This window comes from Oncorhynchus mykiss, chromosome 23, assembly GCF_057628025.1.
Source record: "Oncorhynchus mykiss isolate SJ-2025 chromosome 23, ASM5762802v1, whole genome shotgun sequence".
In the NCBI taxonomy this organism is placed as follows: domain Eukaryota; kingdom Metazoa; phylum Chordata; class Actinopteri; order Salmoniformes; family Salmonidae; genus Oncorhynchus; species Oncorhynchus mykiss.
Window position 1 is genome coordinate 39,067,013 of NC_143044.1, and position 7,692 is coordinate 39,074,704.

At 44.4% G+C, this 7,692-nt stretch overlaps 1 pseudogene across 1 annotated transcript; it reads right to left on the bottom strand.

Annotated features, from left to right (window-relative positions):
- Positions 1-928: 928 nt before the first annotated feature.
- On the bottom strand, positions 929-5,735 carry LOC110502901 (target of rapamycin complex subunit lst8-like; annotated as a pseudogene). Its single transcript, XR_016491126.1, has 8 exons — positions 5,304-5,735; positions 4,686-4,843; positions 4,341-4,392; positions 3,959-4,252; positions 3,408-3,558; positions 1,958-2,082; positions 1,664-1,819; positions 929-1,085 (listed from the first exon to the last, which is right to left on the bottom strand). The product of XR_016491126.1 is annotated as a target of rapamycin complex subunit lst8-like (transcript).
- Positions 5,736-7,692: the final 1,957 nt, after the last annotated feature.

Here is a 7,692-nt window from a genome sequence, read left to right on the forward strand (position 1 = left end):
CACCGGTGGGATGCAGCCCTGTTATATCCTGAACAGTCACTGGTGGGATGCAGCCCTGTTATATCCTGAACAGTCACTGGTGGGATGCAGCCCTGTTATATCCTGAACAGTCACTGGTGGGATGCAGCCCTGTTATATCCTGAACAGTCACTGGTGGGATGCAGCCCTGTTATATCCTGAACAGTCACTGGTGGGATGCAGCCCTGTTATATCCTGAACAGTCACTGGTGGGATGCAGCCCTGTTATATCCTGAACAGTCACTGGTGGGATGCAGCCCTGTTATATCCTGAACAGTCACTGGTGGGATGCAGCCCTGTTATATCCTGAACAGTCACTGGTGGGATGCAGCCCTGTTATATCCTGAACAGTCACTGGTGGGATGCAGCCCTGTTATATCCTGAACAGTCACTGGTGGGATGCAGCCCTGTTATATCCTGAACAGTCACTGGTGGGATGCAGCCCTGTTATATCCTGAACAGTCACTGGTGGGATGCAGCCCTGTTATATCCTGAACAGTCACTGGTGGGATGCAGCCCTGTTATATCCTGAACAGTCACTGGTGGGATGCAGCCCTGTTATATCCTGAACAGTCACTGGTGGGATGCAGCCCTGTTATATCCTGAACAGTCACTGGTGGGATGCAGCCCTGTTATATCCTGAACAGTCACTGGTGGGATGCAGTCCTCTTTCCAGATATCCATCAGATTTTTTAAAGACTTAACTTTTGAGACCTGTCACCTTTGATTAAGTTAGTGAATTTAAATACATTCATCAAGCTGTGGCCCATCACGAAACTCCTTGTCCAAGCTATTAGACAAACAAGGCCATGACACTCTCCCTGAATGTAGTCCTTTTGACAAATATAAAAACAGCCCCTCCCCTCATAAATAATCAACTTTTGTGCAAGCAGAAGCTGTGAGACAAACATAGACAGGAGGATATTTATCTACAGTCACAGAGCTTCGCTATAGAGTAGCTCCTCCTCATCAGCCCAGACACAGCACAGCCTTCTGATGGCCGCTGTATTCCCTCTTAATCTCCCCAGTCTCCACACACCACTGCCGTCCCGGGTTGTCAGAAGAGGCTGTAACACATACATCACACATTTATTAATTGTTACGTCAGAACTGCCCAAAGTCAGTTAAGTCAATCTAGCCACACTAGGAAGGAAGTCAGTCACTTTCAAACGCAAAACGATCATTCACTCTAGATCAGGTCTCTCCAACCCTGTCCATAGAGAGCTACCCTCCTGTGGGTTTTCACTTCAACCCTGTCCCTAGAGAGCTACCCTCCTGTGGGTTTTCACTTCAACCCTGTCCCTAGAGAGCTACTCCCGCGTACGTTTTCACGTCAACCCTGGAGAGCTACCCTCTTGCACGTTTTCACTTCAATCCTGTCCCTGGAGAGCTACCCTCCTGCACGTTTTCACTTCAATCCTGTCCCTGGAGAGCTACCCTCCTGTACGTTTTTTGCTCAAACCCCAGTTGTAACTAATCTGATTAAGTTTATCAACTAGCTAATAATTAGAATCAGATGCGCTAGATTAGGGTTGGAGTGAAAACCTCCAGGATGGTAGCTTTCCAGGAACAGAGCTAGATCGTGTCAATACACAACTCATTTAGTAATGATCATAGTATTACCATAATACAACTTAGCACTGACCTGTCACAACGTACTGTGAGTCTCCAGAGAAGGCACAGTCCCACATCAAGCCTCGAGACATCTCGCCAGGGTTGTTACTCCATGCTCAACTCCGTCAGAGAGTAGTTAGACATCCTCCTCTTACACATCTGGTCTGCCGAGCAGGTCGCCAGCAGCCTGTTGGGAAAAACACAGTTAAGTCACATAAAAAAAACTTACTATACAAGACATGCAATCAAATCTGACTACTACAGATTAGTATAGGTTGTATTATGCACACATTCCTTAAAAGAGGTGTGTGTGTGTTGTACTCACGTAGAATCACGGCTGAATTTGCAGCGGCCGGAGTAGTGCTTATTAGCAGGGATCTTGGTTTTGGGGATGAGCTGTGTCACCTCGTCACCCATCCCTCCTGCCAGGTTCCACACATAACACTTTCCCTGTGAGGTAGAGCGAGATCACAATTACTACACTGAACAAAAATAGAAACAATTTCAAAGATTTTACCGACTTACAGTTCATATAAGGAAATCAGTCAATTGAAATACATTCATTAGGCCTTAATCTATGGATTTCACATGATTGGGAATATAGACATGCATCTGTTGGTCAGATATACCTTTAGAAAAAAAGTAGGGCCGTGGATCAGAAAACCAGTCAATATCTGGTGTGACCACCATTTGCCTCGTGACACATCTCCTTCACAGAGTTGATCAGGCTGTTGATTGTGGCCTGTGGAATTTTGTTCCACTCCTCTTCAATGGCTGTGTGAAGTTGCTGGATATTGGCGGGAACTGGAACACGCTGTTGTACATGTCGATCCAAAGAATCACAAACATGCTCATTGGGTGACATGTCTGGTGAGTATGCAGACCATGGAATAACTGGGACATTTTCAGCTTCCAGGAATTGTGTACAGATCCTTGCAACATGGGGCCGTGCATTATCATGCTGAAACATGAGGTGATGGAAGCAGATGAATGTCATGAATATGGGCCTCAGGATCTCGTCACGGTATCTCTGAATTTAAAATGCCTGTGATAAAATGCAATTGTGTTCTTGTCTGTAGTTTATGCCTGCTCATACTATAACCCCACTGCCAACATGGGGCACTCTTTTCACAACGTTGACATCAGCAAACCGCTTTCCCACACAACGCCATACACTCTGTCTGCCATCTGCCCGATACTGTTGAAACCGGGATTGTGCAAACCCACAGTTTCATCAGCTGTCTGGGTGGCTGTTCTCAGATGATCCCGCAGGTGAAGAAGCCGGACGTGGAGGTCCTGGGCTGGTGTGGTTACACGTGGTCTGCGGTTGTGAGGCTGGTTGGATGTACTGCCAAATTCTCTACAACGATGTTGGAGGCAGCTTATGATAGAGGAATGAATATTCAATTCTCTGGCAACAGCTTTGGTGGATATTCCTGCAGTCAGAATGCCAATTGCATGTTCCCTCAACTTGAGACATTTGTAACATTGTGTTGTGTGACAAAACTGCACATTTTAGAGTGGCCTTTTATTGTCCCCCAGCACAAGGTGCACCTGTGTAATGATTATGCTGTTTAATCAGCGTCTTGATATGCCACAACAGGGATGTAAACATAATTGGGCACAACATTTGAGAGAAATAAGCTTTTTGTTCATATGGAACATTTTTTATTTCAGCTCATGAAACCAACACCTTGCATATATATTTATGTTCAGTGTATATTATGTATTAAGAGTGTACAGTATAATATAATTCACTTGTTAAGCATACTGACCGAGCTATTGACTGCTGCCATGTAGGTGGTGTCAGGGTCGATGTTGACTGAGTTGATGGACACTTTTGGTTCAGGAATAAGCTGCTCATTGTGATCGGTCTTCAGATCACAGATAAGGATCACACCGCTCGTCCCCCACGATCAAGTCAGCCTGGAAAATGCACAAGCCCGATTGAGAATCAATTTGATACAATAGACAGAGTTTAAAGAAAGTTAGGATTAGCCTAGGTGTTTATCAACAGTTAACAGTACAACGCTGACAGTCCAGTAACAGTGCACCCTCTAGTGGTGGCATATATTAAATCAGTTTTGCAGTCCAAAAGACACACCCAGGCTAACGTTAGTTAGCTAATTAATTTGCTAGCTATCATACAGTAGGCATATATTAATAATCATATATTTAATATAAGTAGACATGCACTCATAATTGAATGTGGAGCATATAAAGCACCCACAAGCCACCGGTGGCTGAAAACACAATCATCGCAGGTTGAACAAGTGACGGGATAGGGTGTGTCTTTTATGTGTTTGGACCGCAGGCACTGACTTACCTGGTTGGGATGAAGACACACACACAGTTGATGGGAGCATTGACTTGAAAGATCCACTGGCATTGCAGGTTCCTTGATCTTGGACCAGAGCAATGTTCAGCTTGGTAAGAATGCCATAACATGGCCCACAGGCAGGCAGACAGTATTATCAACAGTACCTCAGGTCCCAGATGCGAGCCATGCAGTCCTCTCCTCCTGTGTACATCCAGCGATCCAGCCCACTGACGCCGTCATAGTTTATGACCGGGGTTGGGTTATTGGAGTTTAGATCACACATACGGATGTGTTAGTAACCTTTGGAATAGAACAAAAGACACAGTCAAGCCCACATTAATTATGATAATTATATTTATGGTTTTGCATATTTTATTTCTGAACAAACCTGCAGCTGCAATCATACTTCTGTCGGTAATAACTTCGAGGGAGTTCACTTGCTGAAAGTACTGGTTAAGAATATAATTAAAGGTTGCTAGCTATAATCATTGTGCAACAACATACATATTAAAAGGCAGCTAGCTATAGTCGTTGTGAAACAACATCCCTATGAGCAAAATACATATTTTAAAAGTATGGTGCTCACTGGGGTGTTCACAAAAATTTCTCCAGGAGTTGGAGACTTTGAGCACTTTCTAAGTTGTTACAACAGCTGGTCTAGAAACGAAATGAAGGCTTAATCTGCAAGAAAGGTCTTGATAAATTCGTGTGAAGCAAGTGAAGGTAAGGATACCGAGTCTTGGTGCTGGACTGTCCAGGTGTAGATGCCGCTGTGGGCTTGCCAGAACCGCACTGTGTGGTCATATCCAGCGGTAGCCAGAATCAACGGGTCGCTACCCACTGTCCCCTGGCCCTGGTTCACATTCATGCTTGAGTGCAGGTATGTCGTCACTGTAAAACGAGCGGTAAACAGCATAAAATATTAGAGGCATTGAAGAGAAATAATGCTAGCGAACAATAACTTTCTATCACTGTTACTTAACGTTAGCTAACAGGTATTTATAATGTCAACAACTCGCCAGACGTTAGCCTAGCTAGCTTTTTTAGCTCTGGTCCATGCGCACGCGTTGGATATTGCGCGTCAACGAGAGCTACATTTAGTTTTTCTCCAGCACAGTAGTAAAATCTTTACCTTGATGAGTTTCTAAAATATATTAAAGCAAATCATTTACAATTTAACGTACAAGCGCGCAGAGACAACTTGTATTGCTGTCGCTCGATGGACCACAGAAAAGTTAGTTATGCTAGCTAGTCGCCTTGTCAATTTAGTTTAAACCATTTGGTGGCATGGTCTTGATGACAGTCACACAAATCGTGTCCAAATAGCACCAATAAAAATATATTATCTTACCTCCAAGATGTGTAGTATCTTAATGACAAACGTTATGTAAAGATTACTCTTGCATGTGTTATTTCCGGAAATACTTAAGGGCGTCAAATAGATCCCCACTACAACAAGTACTGTACAATAAGTTCCGGATTCAAATATTTTTGGGGGTACCGGCTTGGTTCTTCAGTCACTGGTGGTGGCAAATATGTTCTACTGTGGTGGCGGTTGTTTTTTTCTTCTTCTTCTTCTATGATATTATGGCAGTCCGCAAACATACTGTAACGACCCTGGGTGGAAATCGACTCTACCGCACGAGAATGCTTTTGCGGCACTGTTGATAGCGCGCCGGACATCGGGCTAGAAGGTCGAGGGCTCGTGACCTGCTCCCTGCCTGTTTCATTACATTGGTGTCAGAAGTGATCGGACCTTGCATCCACGACAGTGCGTGTGCCTGGCCGGTGAGCGCGTTCCTGTACGACGTAGAGACGCAAGCTAGCGCGAGAACGTGCTCTTTCAAAGGAGGGAGTAGTGTAACGACCCTGGGTTTATAACCGCCGAAATCGACCCTGCTGCACGAGCATGTTTTTGCGGCACAATCGATTGCGCCCCGGACCTCGGGCTCGAAGATCGAGGGTTCGAGACCTGCTCCCTGCTGTTTCATTACAATACGTTATAGGTGAAATGCAGCCACCTTCCATGTGGGGTGAAAACTGAGGAACTTAAAGGCATTTGGCATTCTCTGGATTTATGGTGCTTTCAAGACAACTGTAAACTCTGGAAAAAAACAAGGTCAAATCATGACGTCGGTGATCTTCAGGTCGGAGCTCTAGAAAGAGGCCAGTGTTCCCGACGTGGAATTCCGAGTTGGATGTCCGTTGAAAATGTATTTTCCCAGCTGGAGATAGTTTTTTTTTATGAGTTCCCAGTTGTCTTGTACTCACTGTAGTCTGAGATTTCCCAGTTCTGACTTTTTTCCAGTTGTTTTGAACGCGGCAGAAGTCATGCTGTCAACCTTTTCTGGCCCACAGTGTTGAGTGTGAATGTTTATCCTTTATCCTTTTAAGCTTAGAAAAGAGACCCTTAAAACCCAGACTTGGACTACACACACTCTCCACCGAATAACAGGGGAAGCAAAATAGTGATTGCTTTGCAACGCTTGCCGTTGGCCACTGATTCATTTCAAACCACTCATTGTTGAATTTGCGATTTCCAACTTGTTGTGTAATGTTTAGATCCAATGGCCAATGAGCACCGATACGTTTGGTCTATCATTTCTCTTCATATGACAAGGATTAAAAAGGTTTTGCTAGTAGATTGTCAACGTGATTCATGATGATGACTGCTTGTCTAGCTTGCTAGCTAAGATTTTGAAAGTATAATGTTGGCATGATCAGTCCAATGAAAGCTACGGTAGATATAATGTGATTTGAAGTAATTTTATCTGTGGCCAATGACCTTGAGCCTTCTTGGATGGGCACCTCTAATGTAAATAAAATCAACAAAAAAAGAAGCATCCTCAAACTGTGAACTGTGTTTGTTTTCGGCAAACTTAACATGTGTAAATATTTGTATGAACATAAGATTCAACTGAGACATAAACTGAACAAGTTCCACAGACATGTAACTAACAGAAATTTAATAATGTGTCCCTGAATAAAGGGGAGGTCAAAATCAAAAGTATCAGTCAGGATCTGGTGTGGCCACCAGCTGCATTAAGTACTGCAGTACTCCTCCTCATGGACTGCACCAGATTTGCCAGTTCTTGCTGTAAATTGTTACCCCACTCTTCCACCAAGGCACCTGCAAGTTCCCGGACATTTCTGGGGGGTATGGCCCTAGCCCTCACCCTCTGATCCAACAGGTCCCAGGCGTGCTCAATGGGATTGAGATCCGGGCTCTTCGCTGGCCATGGCAGAACACTGACATTCCTGTCTTGCAGGAAATCACGCACAGAACGAGAAGTATGGCTGGTGGCATTGTCATGCTGGAGGGTCATGTCAGGATGAGCCTGCAGGAAGGGTACCACATGAGGGAGGAGGATGTCTTCCCTAGAGAAGATTACCAACCCCTACACTCTGTATTTTCCGCTGGCTGCCCCTCCACCACAGAAAGCACTGAGCTAGGCTGAAACACTTGTATTTCGGAGCTACCTTAAGAAAGCTTGTATGCGGCTTTATTAACTCAATATATGTATTTTACATTGTCTGAAAAATAATTTGTGACACGTATTAATGCCAAAATAACATGCAACAGGCAAAAAATTACAGGTCGCCACTGTTTCATCCATTCACCATAAGGTTCAATGGACTTGCATCCACCACTCCTGGTACGTGGAACGTGGTGCTTTAGATTTTCAGCCTTAATTTCCACCACAACGCCAGAGATGACACCCTGTTCAAAAAATCAAAGC